This window comes from Mixophyes fleayi, chromosome 2 (assembly GCF_038048845.1).
Source record: "Mixophyes fleayi isolate aMixFle1 chromosome 2, aMixFle1.hap1, whole genome shotgun sequence".
NCBI lineage: Eukaryota > Metazoa > Chordata > Amphibia > Anura > Limnodynastidae > Mixophyes > Mixophyes fleayi.
The window spans coordinates 136,272,461-136,288,631 of NC_134403.1; the positions used below are offsets into that span (position 1 = coordinate 136,272,461).

At 40.3% G+C, this 16,171-nt stretch overlaps 1 long non-coding RNA gene across 1 annotated transcript in view; it reads left to right on the top strand.

Moving 5' to 3' along the window:
- Positions 1 to 14,669: 14,669 nt before the first annotated feature.
- LOC142140217 (uncharacterized) overlaps positions 14,670 to 16,171 on the top strand; it is a 36,591-nt gene continuing 35,089 nt past the window's right edge. The window contains exons 1-2 of the long non-coding RNA XR_012688340.1: positions 14,670 to 14,746; positions 15,539 to 15,907. This is a non-coding gene — a long non-coding RNA (uncharacterized LOC142140217). The remainder of the gene's footprint in view (positions 14,747 to 15,538; positions 15,908 to 16,171) is intronic.

Below are 16,171 nucleotides of genomic sequence, written 5' to 3' on the forward strand. Positions count from 1 at the left end.
AATGGTTTCCTCTCCTCTTCTCATCATAAGCTTATATTTTGGAAAGCATCACAATAAAGTATATAATTAAAGGGTAACTAATATAATATCATGTATATTTTCAAATAAGACGCATTCATGCAATATGCACGGCTCAGTCTCACTCTCTTTCCATTACAGTTCTTTTTAAAAGTAGAATGCCTGAGGTCAATGAGTAACTGGCTGCTGAGCTAGGTCAAAAAGCTTAAATAGCAAAGATAGAAAATGCATTCAAACTTACAGTGACATCAATGATTATGCCATTGAAGCTTTAAGCTCCTTACAGTGACTTTCACTAAAGAACTTTATAAACATATCAGTTTTCAGCTAAATAATTGGATAGATTGTATTCTGCAAAGCAGAGTCAATTTCAGACAAAAGACCCTGGAGATAAATAATGGTGAGGCCCCCCACATTGAATGCTAGAATACCAACGAAATTCAGTTTCAAATACCTCATTGACAGTCATGCTGCACATCCTCATTGAGAGCTATATTATACAGACCATATTGCACAAAGCACCAAGGGCTAGATTTACTAAGCCGCGGGTTTGAAAAAGTGGGGATGTTGCCTATAGCAACCAATCAGATTCTAGCTTTCATTTATTTAGTACATTCTACAAAATGACAGCTAGAATCTGATTGGTTGCTATAGGCAACATCCCCACTTTTTCAAACCCGCAGCTTAGTAAATCTAGCCCCAACTATTCAAATGCAGTTGGAGAGGGGGCACCTTGCTACATAAAAAAAAAAATAGACAACTACAGTTGAAAATTCTACCTTCAAAATGTACACAAAGTCTCCTTATCCGTCTTGCTATATGTTCATTGAACAGGAGTTAACTGCATGTGCCTGCACATCAAATTCCTAGCTCAAGTCTTACTTGGTAAACAGCTAGCAAGGCTAGTGTCAAATGTAAGATATACTGAGCTAGATCTTGCCAGTACCAGCCACCTAACCCTAATCCTAACCATAGCCCTAACCCTAATTCTAACCATAACCCTAAACCTAACCCTTAGATTAGATTATACAGGCGGCCAGATCTGGCATCGCCCCTTAAAAACCGTCAATATCACTGTCGTCATTTTAAGTGACAGCAATCTCCACTGCAGGCATTTTCTGTAGACAAAATTTATATCAGCTGTGTCGGAAACCTTCTCTGTGTGTTCTACAGTAAGTCTGTATTTCTTTCCTGTCGCCTTTATAGTAATCAGAGTTCTTCAGTCGCTATAGTAAGTGTTGCTTATTCACAATCGGAATAATGACTACCACTGGATGCCAGGTGTGGTACGAATTAATGGCACTGACAATCCCGACAAGGTTTATAACTACAAAATAACACAGAAAAGTATAACTGCGACAATATGGCAATATCGATTCACCATATACCAGGCAGTCTTTATGTCCAGCACCTTTAATTATGTAGAGATGGAAAATGCGACTTTCATTAATATGTACATGAAGAAATTACGTCATTTCTTATAAACACTGTGAAAACGGCGCTTTTAAAGCAGCAATAGCCGGACCCACTACCAGTATAATCCAGGCAGTGAGTCTGGGTGTTGCTGCATTAAAAACGCTATTTTCAAAGTGTCTATTAGAAATGACGTAATTTCTTCATGTACATATTAATGAAAGTCGCATTTTCCATCTCTACATAATTAAAGGTGCCGGACATAAAGACTGCCTGGTATATGGTAAGTCCATATTGTCATATTGTCATGTTGTCCCTTGTGCAATACAGATCCCAGCTTGCCCAGCCTACCATTAAGTGTTTGGGCCTGCTGGCGGTAATGTCAATACAAGCACCAGCATACCCTTAGCTGCTAGGGCTTACTGGCATTTTTTTTTACATTTATTTATTTAGTTTCTTATTTTTATTACTACAGCAAGGCCTGTGCTGATGGTCATCCTCATGAGCACAGATCTTGCCCCAGGAGAAATCACCAGCTACTTCTCCTAGAGACCTATCTGAGGCTCTTTCCCACTCACCATAGCACGTAAAGAGTGATAACACGCCTTTACATTGCCAGGCTCTTCCACTAACTCTCCTGTTCCGCCTCTCTAAGCATAGAGAGGTGCAAGGGGGAGATCTGCCTCAGTCTGAGAGCAGACTGAGATGAATCCTTGGCTACTGTGCATGCCCTAAGTGTCTGTCATGAACTGATGGTAGGTGGTCAACTTGAAATACACGGAGTGGACCATCAGGAGCACAGATGCATAAGCAAGGTGTGTTACACTGCTCCTCGGGTAAATATCCTCCTCTGATAATACTTTGCTGCGTAGTATACTTGTTGTATATAAATAAAATATCATATTGGTTGTAATTTAACAAATCAATGGCTAAACAAAACATCCTGATATGATATCCACCAATGACTTTAAGCCTAGATGGCATTTGAAACATTTGAAATAAATATTTGTAAATAGACATCTAGAATGACTCAGTTAACATAACAAGACAGAGGAAAAGTTTGTGGATGAGCTCCAATTTGCATGCTACCAGTCGTCAATGACACTGTATGCACCTCTACAAGTTGAGCTGCGTCCTTCTGGATTTCTCCATTCACTGAATCACCACAATGTAAGAACTGCTTATTTGAGCTTCGGTTTCATATTAAACAATTTGTGACAGTAAGAGGGATGGGAGAGGTGACATGTTTCATTCAAGTGGCTCGTATTTCATTTTAAATCTTTTATTTAAGTGCCCTTTTGAGTACACATTGGCAGAAATTTTAGTAATGGGTTCTCAAAAAGCTTTACCAATAACAACCTGAACTGGGTGTGATAAAAGGACTCTGTGCCATCTTGTACATGAAAGGAACACCTTCATATTTTCACAGCCAACTCACGTTGTACACCCTTTCAATATCAGACCTGCTGCTTGAAGAGCAAGGGGCCGCAAGTGTCAGATATGTGTGGTTGAATATACTGCTGCTGCAAAAAAATGTAACTGTGACTAGCTGTTGGTATTAACACAATACTCCTTTCCACTCATGGACCTAGCTTTGTCTAGTGGTGATTTGCTGCTTAAATTATATTTATGTGACTCAACTTCCAAGCTCTTGTCTAACGTCAAATATAAATCTGCCAGTATTGAATGTTGTACATATTTGTGCCATCTAACTGCAAAATTATTGGTGCAAATACTATGTCAGGGTGTTTTCCTAAGCTATACATTCAGCAAAGCGGAAGTATTACTATTATGTATTTATATAGAGACAATAGATTACACAGCAATGTATGATCAGAGGAGGTTATTTACCTGATGCTAAATGCCAATGCCCTGAAGGTCCATCCAGCGCACTTCAAGGTGCCTACTTACCCATCAGAAAACCCACTCAACCATGAAGTCTAACTAGATGTGCAAATGTCACATCAAAGTCAAATACCCGACCACCACTTTTAATAAAATAAGCTTTTCTATCTTTCATTTAGAATACTGCTCAGTTTAGCCTCCTGTCTGGCTTTTTATAAAATACGAAACTGAGTTACAATCGGGACTTCTTTCTTCTTCTTCTTTATTACTTGTAGCAATTGTTAAGGTTTAAAACCTTGTTATTAAATTGCTTGGATATACCTAAATACAATGTGCATATACATTTGTGTACAATTGTGAGCCCACCCGTTTGTGTACCAAGATGTCATATATCTGCCTTTAATACACTAACTAGGTGCATTGATATAAAAACACCTCATCCTGGCTTTAGAGGGAACTAACAATCATAAATGGTTAAATGGATAATCCTGTATCCTTTCTGAACATAAACCATTATGCATGTAATAATTCTAATTAATAATAATGTTTGAAAACTCATCTATGGGAGATGGTGAATATGGTTGATTATCATTTGCCGAGACTCAAATAATTTTAAGGTGCCCACACATGGGCAACCCATGCTTGTCTGAGTCCTTACTAACCAGATTTACTTTTGATTCTGCCACACACATGTGGTCAAATTGGCAGCATTTAGAAGTTTAGCCCTTGGCCCTATGTCACAGATAGAGAGGTTAGATAAATGCACACAGTGTAAGATGCCATCATTACCGATGGTAGTCAGTTTAACGATACTGACTATCCCAACATGGACTTAGACAACAAGAGGATTCCAAAGAACTACAACCCCGACCTAAAAAAAAAAGGACTTACCATGATCCAAATGACTTCATGTGACAACCCGATGTCTTGCCGACTATGGAAAATGACGTCATGTGAAAACGTGACTCCTCTTAAAGCAGCGATGGACGGACCCGACTGCCATTCATCTAATGTATTATTTTAGGGGTCAGGGTTAGGGGTATTAGGGTTAGGAGTTAAGGTTTAGGTTAGGGTTAGGAGTTAGAAGTTAGGGTTAGGGTTAACCTTACCTTTACAAGCCAAAGCTGGCTTGTAAAGGTAAGTTTAACCCTAACTATCACTCTAACCCTAATACCCCTAACTCCTAAAATACTACGTATATTAGATGAGTGGCAGCCTGGTCTGTCCATTGCCGCTTTAAGAGGAGTTTTCCACATTCGGCAAGACATCGGGTCGTCACTTGAAGTCATCTGGATCATGGCAAGTCCTTTTTTTTAGGTCGGGGTAGTAGTTCTTTGGGATCCTCATGTCGTCATAGTCCATGTCGGGGTAGTCAGTATCGTTACTAGGCACTACACCTGTCATTACTGAGCAGATTTTTCCAGTCATCGGGATTGACAGCCTTTTGGGCCATATACACATTGTGACTTGCTGCTAATTAGATTTAAATTTAATAATAATTTGTATGGGCACCTTTACTCAAATATATCTAACAGTAGTAATTCACTTTCAGCTTATTCACATTAGGAACCAGAGAGTCTGAAACAACAGTTGATTGGTTACTATCTTGGGGGTGCTTAATAAAGCAAAGCTGCTTCTTATAGATCTTGAGAAACAGATCACATTGAAATTATAATCTGAGTTCATTTGGAGTTTAAACCAACATTTTAGGATACAAACACACGAAGAATGAATAAGGACTGTTACAGCAAAACAATGCTAATCAGCTCCTATCAAAGGGAGCCACTGGAAAATACAGAAAGACTGTAATAGACACAGAGAATGTCATGTTTTTGGTATCTTTAATTGAATTTATTCTGAAAACTATTGTAAAGTGTGCAAAATGTATTTTATCATCTACAATTTCATATTTCTAGTAGCAAAAATCTATATGTCTATAGCTTGTGAGCAGGGTCTTCTTACCTCATAACTTAATCTTGTTATATTAGTCTGCTTTTTCCCAATTGTAAATCTCTGTGAAGTATGCTGGCACAGTATAAACAAACAGTAATAGTAATAATAATAATAATAATAATAATAATAATAATAATTTATTACCCTACCCCTTCCTCCCTCTCAGCCAATGATTTTGCCACCTACTTCAGAGAAAAAATCAATACCATTCGACAAGATATTTCCTCATGCCAAATTCCCCACACTCCACCCACTCTATCCACCTTCACCTATACTCCCCAAACAACCCTTAATTCATTCTCTTCAGTAACTGAAGGCAAAGTCTCTGCACTCATCTCATCATCTCACCCTACAACCAGTATCCTCTACCCTATTCCCTAACAACTTTTCCGCTTCCTCTTCTCCACTGCATGCCCACCTCTTTCTCATCTCTACCACCTGTCTCTCCCCACTGGCACATTTCCATCCTCCTTTAAACATGCACTCATCAATTCTGAAGAAACCATATCTTGATTCGGCCTCTCTCCAAATACCGCCCTATTTCTCTCCTCCCCTTTGCCTCTAAACTACCTGAGTGTACAAACGCTGTGCAAATTAGTGTACAAACGCTTATCTCACTTTCTCTCCTCTCACTCCTTTCTCGACCCTCTGCAATCAGGCTTCGGTCCACAACATTCCACTGAAACTGCTCACACATAAGTGATTGATTATCTACTTACTGTAACGTCTAAGGGGTATATTTTCTAAACTGCAGGTTTGAAATAGAGGAGATGTTGTCTATAGCAACCAATCAGATTCTAGTTATCAATTATTTAGTACATTCTACAAAATGACAGCTAGAATTTGATTGGTTGCTATAGGCAACATCTCCATTTTTTTTTCAAACCCTGCAGTTTAGTAAATATACCCCTAAGGGTCATTTCTTCATACTCATTCTCCTGGATCTCTCTGCTGCATTTGACACTGTTGGTCACCCTATTCTCCTACACACCCTTCACTCAATTGACCTTCATGACACAGTTTTTCCTGGTTCACTTCCTACCTATCGAACCACTCTTTTAGTGTTTTTACCTCTGGCCCATCCTCCCCTCCATTCCCACTATCTGTTGGGATCTCACAAGGCTCTGTTCTTGGCCCTTTATTTTTTCATTGTACACCTCTTCTCTTGGGGCACTAATTCACTCATTCAGCCTTCAGTACCACCTCTACGCTGATGATACCCAAATCTATATCTCTTCCTCTGACATCTTCCCTTGTGTACTCTCTCACGTAACCAACTGTCATTCAGCTATCTCCACATGGATGTCCCAACGCTATCTAAAGCTCAACATATCCAAAACAGAGCTTATTATCTTTCCTTCTGCCAGAATCGCCACCTGCCCACAAGTCTCCCTCAAAATTTCCTCACTTTCCCAAGCACGCTGCCTTGGTGGCACATTTGACTCCGCCCTCTGCTTTATTCCTCACATCCAGACTATCTCCCAGTCCTGTCGATTAAACCTTAAAAACATTGCCAGAATATGCCCTTTTCTTACTCAACATGCCACCAAAACTCTTATCATCATTTCCCGTCTTGACTACTGCAACCTCCTGCTACATGGCATTCCCGACATCCATATATCCACACTTCTATCCATCCTAAATACTGTTGCTAGACTGATCTTCCTCTCTCACCGCTCCACATCTGTTGAACCACTTTGCAAAGCACTACACTGGGCAACACCACCCCTTCATACATCTCAAATCTCACATCCAAATTCTCTCCCTCTCGCCCTTTTAGATCTATCTCTGACCTATTCCTTGTCTCGTCTCAGGTAACCACCTCTCACTCACACTTACAAGACTTCTCCCGTGCTGCTCCCCACTTATGGAATTTCCTACCATGGCCAATCAAGCTTACCCACGGCCTTCAAATCTCTAGATGTTCTCTAAAAACTCATCTATTTTTTAAAGCTTACCTTGATACTATTCACCCTCACAGCTATTCCAATCTCCCCTATAAGCAACACTCACTTCTTTTGTTTCAGCTGTGCCCTCTTCCAATTAAAATGTAAGCACTCTAATGAGCAGGGTCCTCCACACCCTTTGATTTGATATCTGCATTTATTTTGTCTGCCTTGTATGTCCTTGTTTTATGTATGTCCTGGTTTCCTTACTGTATGGCGCTGCGGAGCACTGTGGCAGCTTACAAAACTACAATAATAATAATAAATGTCAGAAGTAGTTGTCAATCTCAATAATATTGGTTTTAAGATGTAATTTTATTGAAAACTATACAAGTAAATGAGGATGGGGAAATGGGGTTACAGAAAACTGAGGAGGGAAGAGAAGGAATCCAGCTGACCGGCCATGCTGCCGGTTTCCCTGCTAAGGTGCCACCAGCCTCTACAGAAATGAATATAGTACATATTTAGCTAAATAATGAAATTGCAATGTTCTGATATTTTTTATATAGAAGAAATATAAACTTATAATTGCTATAATATGAGAGGTTGTAACGTATTTCTGGATGTACTACAATCTAATATAGCTGGCTTACCTGAGGTGCGGAGTCTAACGATCTCCCCGATGTTCACCAAGAACAGCCGCAAGGTGGGGTGGGCTTTGCTGCCAGGAGTCGCAGGTCGCGGTCCTCAGGTTCACCCTTAGATGTAGTGCAGCGTAGTGGAGCAGCAGTAGCGTGGTCAACGGGCCGGGTCGGCAGGGGCGGATTGGCCATTATACTTACTGGGAAGCTCCCCGGGAGGCCGGTGGCCTAACGAGGCCGCCTTCTATTTTTATTTTTTTTTGGGTCACCCGGCGCAGTCGGAAGGAGGGCAACAATCCAAAAATTGGTGGTCAGTGGTAAGCACCAGGCAGCCTCACGCATCGCGAGGCTGCCTGGTACTACAGCACTGTGGGTCCTTCAGCACTGTGCACCGATCAGACAGGAAGCAGGAAGTATTCACTTCCTGTCTGTCTGATCAGGTCTGCGGAGCAACGCTGCAGAGCGCGCCGGCCCTGATACTTAAGGTAAGTGAGAGGGGCTACATCTGGGAAAACTATGTGAGAAGGTTATATCTGGGAAAACTATATGTGAGGGGGCTATATCTGTGAAAACTATATGTGAGGGGGCTATATCTGTGAAAACTATATGTGAGGGGGCTATATCTGTGAAAACTTTATGTGAGGGGGCTATATCTGTGAAAACTATATGTGAGGGGGCTATATCTGTGAAAACTATATGTGAGGGGGCTATATCTGTGAAAACTATATGTGAGGGGGCTATATCTGTGAAAACTATATGTGAGGGGGCTATATCTGTGAAAACTATGTGAGGGGGCTGCATCTGGGAAAACTATATGTGAGGGGGCTATATCTGTGAAAACTATATGTGAGGGGGCTATATCTGTGAAAACTATGTGAGGGGGCTGCATCTGGGAAAACTATATGTGAGGGGGCTATATCTGTGAAAACTATATGTGAGGGGGCTATATCTGTGAAAACTATATGTGAGGAGGCTATATTTGGGAAAACTATATGTAAGGGGACTGCATCTGGGAAAACTATGTGAGGGGGCTGCATCTGGGAAAACTATGTGAGGGGGCTACATCTAGAAAAACTATATGTGAGGGGGCTACAGCTTTTTTCCTGCATTGCTTTAGAAATGACCCACTGTGTATTAAGTCATCATATCTAGGTTTTCCTAAATGTTTCTCCAACCAAATTCCAAGTTCTAAATACCGCCTACTTTTGTGTTGACCCCACCTACATTTAAGTTGGCTCCGCCCACATGAGGCCACTTCAATAATTTTTTCCAGGGCCACTTTAAGTTCCCAATCCGCCTCTGCTGGTCGGTACACAGGAAGGCAATGCAGACGTATCAGAAGGCAAGCTCGGAGTCAATCAGGCCGGGGCGGTACAAGGGTCACCAGAACAGAAGCGTAGTCAGCAAGCCGTATCGGTACACAAGGACTGGAGATGAAGAATAGTCAAACAGGCAGGAGTCAATACACAGGAGTCAGCAGAAGTCTAGGAGTCAGGATTCCACAGGGAACAGGAGCCAGGAACAATAGATGTTGCTCTGACACTCACCGAGTGATTTTATGCTGGCAGGTTTGAATTCCCCGCCCCCGGGTTGCAGTCATGTGACCGCTGAATCCGGAAGTGCGGCATCTGGACCAGCGGCGGAGAAGGTAAGTCCGTGACAGAAGGGTCATGTTGAAGGTAAATTACAAACCATATGTAGGCAGGAAGGAAAGAGTGGGAAGTTACAATAGGAGATACTAGGGGTAAACTAAAAGGGATTTTAGGGGCATATTTATTTATTAATGCTTGTTGAAAGCGATTTCTTTCAATCCTAATCACAAAGATAGGGATTTAAAGATCATGAGTATTCATTAAAAAACTTCATCAGGAACAGCAGTCACAAATAACTGCTGTTCCTGCAAAGATGTAACCTCACCTTTTACATTGTCTCTTCTCTCCAGAAGTGCTGTGCGATCCCCAGCAGTCTGATGCGCATGCTCCATCTGAAAACCTCAGGCATGCACACAAATAGCACTTACAGAAAGACATGCATCATGCCTATTTGCCTACTTTTTAAATCTGTACTCTGAGAGATCCTGGAGTACAGATTGGGAAGGAAGAGGACTGCATAAAATGTATATTTAAAGTGGCAAACACATTTAATACATCTGCATACTAGTCCTTACTGATAGGTACTTTCCACATTCCTCTTGATTTTCTTATAGGTCAAAAAGGGCATAATCTTTCCAAAATGGGATGTGTGACTGGATCACTTATAAATATCTTATGGTAAAACTTTATTTAATGGAAATAGCACAGGGCGTTTATTTATATAATTGCACACGCACTTATTTTTGATATTGTGTATATTTTGGTAAGGGAAATCTTTAATTTCTGAGACCAGGGGCAGAAAATTTGTTTTTATCTGTTTTAACCTTTCTAGAGGAAATGCCTTATTTCTGATGTATATGTCTGAAAGCCTTTTGTATATCTTGGTGTAAGGAAATGTCTTCTTTGGGGTTTACAAGTTTTCCTGGGGAATTCTTTTCTTTAGAAGAAATGTGTATTCTGCAACTGTTGGAAGAAAGGACTCATGTTAATATCATGCTAATTAGACCTTTTGATGTGTGAGGGTCATAGATATAATTAGACTTGCTGTCCACTGTAAGATGCAGGATATTACAGCAAGGTTTTAAGATATCACAGATAAGCGCAAATATTGTTAGCTTTGCAATGCATGTAAATCCATGTTTGTGTAAACACATTGCATCCTGATTCTAAAAATAGCCTGTGTTCAAATCAGTATATAAAGCACTGTCTTGTACACTGAAATGTATCATTCTGATGTTCCATCTGACCTGACCACAGATACATTTAATCAGTGGAACTGTCCTTGTCAGGGCACCTGAGCGAAATAAAACATCACTCTTTGCTTAAAGACCCTGCTTGACAACTTCTTCAATATTGCTGTAATCCTGTGACCTGCAGATTAGACACTAAATCTAATCCGTTCTCCGGCTGTTACCACACTGGCCAGCTGCTACCAAGCAGCTGGCCAGTGTGATAGGCCAGGGGGATCCATCTACAGCACCCTGATCCATAGTAAGTGGTCAGGGGTGTCAGCCCAAGTGTACCAGCACGTGAATAAACTAGCAGGGACAGTTACCTAGAAGGAGCATGGTTTTGGGCGCCATAAATGAGCCCAGTGGTGGTTGCAGGCTCCTCCTACTGCAGCAGGAAGGGTGTATTCGGAATAACGAAAAGAAGATGGTGGCAAAGTAAGCCCAGTCGGTTGCCATCAACAACAGACAAGGTGGCATAGGCGATCCATCCTGTCACAGGATGATTTTGCAGAAAATGGGCATGGCAAGGGATGCTTCTACATGAATTGGGTGGATTGGGGGCTATATATTTACAATAATTGTCTACTAAAGGAAGGAATCTAGAGGTAGTTATTCATTAAGGACTGGTGTTTGTATCTTCCTCTAGAATTATTTGCAACATTGAAGAAGCTATTTGTACACTATAAAGTAATGTTATGAAGCATCATATACATAAGAGAGAATATCATTTAGTTTTTTTAATGCAGAGACAAACACAAATTTTTTTTTTATTTTTTTTTATTAACTTAAATAAAATACAAACATCTGTTATTTTGGCATTTAAAAATCCAACGGCAATCTTATTTTCTGTAGTAGACCAAATGGAAATGGCAAATAAGTAATGTGAATAGACAGCTGCCCCACTAATGAATGAAGTACTATCAGCTGGAGGGGTCAATGCACAATTAGTCAATCAGATGTGGCTATATAGTGCTGCTGATAGCCTTCATCATTACTGAGCATCACCTGCCATCCAGCACGGGCACGAGATATACTTCCTGACAAGCTTATCTGCATATGCGTCCTGGTCTAATTGAGTTGCATATATGTGAACACGCCCTTAGTGAGCATGACCTTTGCTTGCTTGCCACATCGTCCCACCATTTCACCTCTCCTGTTATAAGGAGTCACAAGGCAACAATACTCAATAGTCCCCCCTTGTGCCTATCTATGCTTAGAGTGAGGGAACAAGGGAAGTAGTGGGCAGGCAGGCGTAATCACAGTACAGTAAGGGCTTACTAACACTCCTTAATCACTATGCTGAGTGGGAAGTAGCCACAGATACATTTATAGGGAACGTATCTGTTGTGGCTGCTTTCCCAGTGGCGTAGAATCCCCACTGATGATGATCATACAAATTTTATTATTCCAAGTCACACGTATCTTAAGATAGTTGTGGCTTGGAATACAAAGTAAAGTGCAGGATGCAATTTAGTCTTACATTGTAGGGACCTCATTTAGAGTCGGATGCAAAGTCCATCTAAGAAGTGTAAGAGTGGGAGTGTGCAGCAGCTTGGTAGGGTATTACGAGTAGCAAGCAACCCCAGTTGCGTCCCACTCGTAATACCCTATCAAGCTGCAAGCGGTTCCTGCAGCTAGCTAACCGCTTGCGCCACCTAATCCCTGCCGCACAGCTTTAGCCCTTTTTTGACATGTGTTGCGTCTGCGCCTCACTGCGACTAGATTTTACTTACATGGTCACGCCTTCATAATTCCACATTCCACTCATTCTCTCGTATGAGTGGAATGTCGCAAGTGTTAATTGCATCCAAGATGCAGGTGGATATGGTGCTTGCTGCACATGCGTGATCGTGTTTTTTTGTTGGATGCGCCTAAAACGGACTTTGCGTCCGACTCTAAATGAGGACCTAAGTGTACATTGTGCACAACTCTACATGACTTTACCTAGCAACTTAGGTAAATCAAGTTCTCTTGCGCCACAAAGGTGCAATTCCCTCTGCTTTGTTTGACCTGTGTAAAAGCATTCATGTTTAAAGGTACTTGTCTGTGATTTTGATCTCCAAACCAGTGAATATATAATAATGAAATAGTGTCCCATTTAGTAGTGCTAATGACATATTGCCCCTGGTCACAGAACTACTAGGCATCTTCTATTAACCATTTGTGTCACAGTGGGGAGGACATTATTTCTTATATTATGTTAAACTAAAACACAATAATCTGAAATTCAGACATAATTGGTTAATGACTTTGCAACAACATAGGTAAATAAAGTAACATAACCTCTTTATTTATGTTGTAAGTGTCCCTGGTCCCACTTAGAGTACTGGCATTGCCACAGCGTTCATAGAGATTTCCAACCTTAGTATGTCACAAACTTAAACAATGTCTGCTATGTGCAGGCAAACAGATGGTGTGAATGCTCATTTTAAAGCAGGGATGCACAAAGCCTCCATGTGCCAAACCTGGGCAGGGAAAGAGGATTGAAACTGTACATGACAAGATGGGATACACAAGACACACGCAAAGTCATTCCCTGTCATGTCTACAGGAATAGAAACTTATTCACATTTATGTGGACTCCCTGCAAGTCAAACAGAGGTTGCCCACACTGTTTTTTGGCTGTGGGATGTCCCTCTGAAAATATTTGCCCTGGGTGTTTATAAATTAATACAGCTGATGTTTAAATCCAATCATTGCTGTTGTTTAACTCTTTCAGGGTTTGTATGACTTTCTTGTTTAACTTTATAACCTTTATAGAATAATTAACTATGGTGGGATGAGGAGCAATACATGCTTCCACTGTGGGACTGTATTTGCATAATCACCCTTGAGCACTGCTCAGCCGAACTTACTGTATGTCTTGAAAAGTATTTCTGTCAATGTTAACTCTAAGATGACTGATAGTCAAAAGCCTAATCTCATTAGAATGCCAACTTTAAAACCTGCATTGAAAATATAGTGTTCAGTGCAACCCTGTACCCTTGAATCATTTCCAGATCATGTCTAGAGCAACAGTTACTGTCCTAGTTTAGCAGAAGTAGAAATTGTCTGTACCTCACATACACTTTAATATGTTATCATTTCTAGAGATGAATATACATACAGTATAGGACAGTATTATTTTTTACACATGTATTCTACCACTTACTTGATTTACATACTTGAACCAAATACGAAGTAAAAGTACTCAAGTTTTATTAAAACATTCCTAATCTAGAACATTTAAAATAAGTAATTTCAAACATGACTGTAGTGTTACATATAAGCCCCTGCTATATTTGTCTGCTATAAGGCCACTCACAAATGTTTACACCTCATCACAGTGTAATTTCAATTGTACATCACAATTGGATGACTTTTTCTATAATATAAATATATATATATATATATATATATATATATATATATATATATATATATATATATATTTGTATTGCAGGTTACTAATGTCATTCAAATGCTCCTACTGAGAGTAGGTCACTTTAGGGCTGATCAAGGTGCATCTGATTTTCTGAGCAATGTAAAGGAAATTGCCTATTACCACAATTATTTGTATCTTATCAACTGGTTCTATATTACAAGGACTTTTATTGAACGAACACAAAGGCATGGCAAGCCGTGGCATGTTGCCAAATAAAAGAGTGATGTTCTGGTGAATTTAGCCTAAATAAATTTACTGCAGTATGAAACTGGGAGGTAAACCCCTTTGACCAATAAATCTCTTCTGCATGTGAAACCCTTATCTTGTCCCCTCCAATATATCCCACACTAGGAAGCCATCATCATTGGCTCTGGTTTGTTATTTGTAAACCTTGATCTTCTGCACTTGGTGTCCTAAATATGGATAATTAGCATCGGTTTATCACGTCTCTGCATATTTCCTCTGCTCTCCAAACATGCAATGCGTCTATTGGCTGCCATTCTGTCACAGAAGATTATGGAGACAGATTGCACAGAATGAATGTGCTAAACGAGATTAGAAAGGAGTAGAAATAGCAACTTGGCCAATAAATACCTCGTGAGAGCCTTATCATACAATTACACGTTGACTTGTTTAACACTCTCCCAGCCTCTTAATCCAGCACCCCACCACGTATGAAAATTCACTAATTTCTGAATTACTGCATATCCATGCGACTTGTCACTGAGAATATTTCGAAAAGGTAATATTGACACAAATGAAAAATACACAATCTAGATTACCATCCTGCTAATGCTTTTGTGTGTTTTTAAGTTCAATGTGGAAGAAAACATTTGCATTTATATAACGTGATACAGAGAATCACTGGTTAACAGCCTCGGCAACGTTGGTAAATAATACATCTCTTTACAAACCAGGCAGTTTTATAGAACAATTAAATGATGTAAAATAAATAACAGCATTAAATGGATCATTAGTAATAAGTCTTTAAGGGGAGATAATGATACAAGTGTACTGTAAATCTAGGATACTAATGTTTCAACATTAAATGGATACAAAGTATTTAGAAGGAGAAGGGACCTTGCATTTTTAGTGAATTGTATCCGTTATAGAGAACATAGGACAAGTTTCTTATATACTGATATTTTTATGTACTGGAAGTATCACTTTCCATGGCATAGATTTAAACTATTTTGTTATATCAACTTTATTGAATTGTTTCTTAAATCAATTACATACATATACAGATACGTACATATGGGAGCTAGAAACGATAAATATAAAGTGTATGGGAATATTCAGATGCAATTTAATGATGGAATTCGAGATATATAATTGCAAAGAAGTAACAAAGTGCATGTAACCCTTTTCTCCCCAGACCAATATTTGCATAGACACTTAATCATGTCTGATATAAACATTGAGTTTACCGCTCTAGTGTTTGCATCAGCAATGCTGGTTGACCATTAATATGGGAACCAACTGCTAACCTCAGGGACTGGTATTTTAGCTTTTCTTTTCTAACTTTTCTTAGTGTGGGGAAGCAGTGCAGCTAGTGTGGAGTGATTGTAAGGGTCTCTGCTGGAATTTGGCAGGCCAGAGGCTTGGAGAGCAGCCCCATGCTGACTCCTATTCACAGGGCCGATTCTGTGTGAGCTTTGCAAGTTTCACTCAGCCGTGCACTCAATAGGCTCACAAAGCTGATTACAAGCTTCAGCGAATTCCTGAAGGAGCCAAAAGCGACGCAGGTGCAAACGAGCCGAGGGAGCCCGTGATCCCAGTGACAGAATGAGACAAGCTGGGAAAGGCTTGGACCACACAAATCCAAGCTTCTGCTCACCAGGCAGCAACAAACCTTGGGAACTTGGGGTCATTATCCATTCCATTCACAGAAGAGCAGGCTGTAAGTATCCAATCTCTTACTGGGAGCTCCAACAGTTCCCTCAACCAACTGCGTCCTGTATGCTGGGAGGAGGGGTGTTCAGCCTACTTTGTACCCCCGCACTGCACCCAAGAGTAGTATTGTCTCCCAACTTATCTGTATAACTTAATCACCTTGTGCAATCTCGTGGAATCAAACCATTACAATAGCCGCCTCATTTATGTTCTCTGCACATGCTTATATCTGGCCATCTTTGTGATGTCAAATAATACCAGAATGTAAGGC